Genomic DNA, 951 nt, shown 5'->3' on the forward strand with positions numbered 1-951 from the left:
AACAGTGCGAACAGGTGATGTCGTGGATTGCTGACAATGCTTCGAGCAATTTGTCCACCAGTCAGTCTTCCACGCAGTCCACCCATGTCACCGAAATCGCCACTCCTCCAGCTCCTGCACCTCAGCCTCCTCCCCCCCAGTCTGCCCCCTCCCAGGAAAATTTGGCATTTGAACAGGCATACTCTGAGGAACTGTTTTCTGGACCCTTCCCACAGTCACAAACCACTTGTCCGGTTGCTGCTGAGCAATTTTCCGATGCCCAGGTTTTCCACCAGTCACAGTCTGTGGGTGATGATGACCTTCTTGACGTAGTGGAAGTGTGTAAAGAGGTGTCCGACGATGAGGAGACACGGTTGTCAGACAGTGGGGAAGTTGTTGTCAGGGCAGGAAGTCCGAGGGGGGAGCAGACTGAGGGATCGGAGGATGATGAGGTGACAGACCCAAGCTGGGTTGAGAGGCCGGGTGAACACAGTGCTTCTGAGACGGAGGAGAGTCCTCGACCAGAACAGGTTGGAAGAGGCAGTGGTGGGGCCAGACGGAGAGGCAGGGCCAGAGCTGGTGCATCAGCGCCAAATGTGTCAACTAGTGAAGCTCCCGTGGCGAGGGCTCTTGCGGCGAGGGCTAGATCTTCAGAAGTCTGGAGGTTCTTTAAGGAAACACCGGATGACCGACGGACTGTGGTGTGCAACATTTGCCAAACCAGGCTCAGCAGGGGTTCCACCACTACTAGCTTAACTACCACCAGTATGCGCAGGCATATGAATGCTAAACACCCCACTCAGTGGCAACAAGCCCGTTCACCTCCGGCCGTGCACACCACTGCTCCTTCCCCTGTGTCAGCTGATAGTCAGCCCCCTGCCCAGGACCCTGCCACAAAAACCCCATCGTCGCCTCCACGATCGTCCACAGCATCCACCAGCGTTCAGCTCTCCATACCCCAGACGCTGGAGC

The sequence above is a fragment of the Engystomops pustulosus genome, chromosome 4 (genome assembly GCF_040894005.1).
Source record: "Engystomops pustulosus chromosome 4, aEngPut4.maternal, whole genome shotgun sequence".
In the NCBI taxonomy this organism is placed as follows: Eukaryota; Metazoa; Chordata; class Amphibia; order Anura; family Leptodactylidae; genus Engystomops; species Engystomops pustulosus.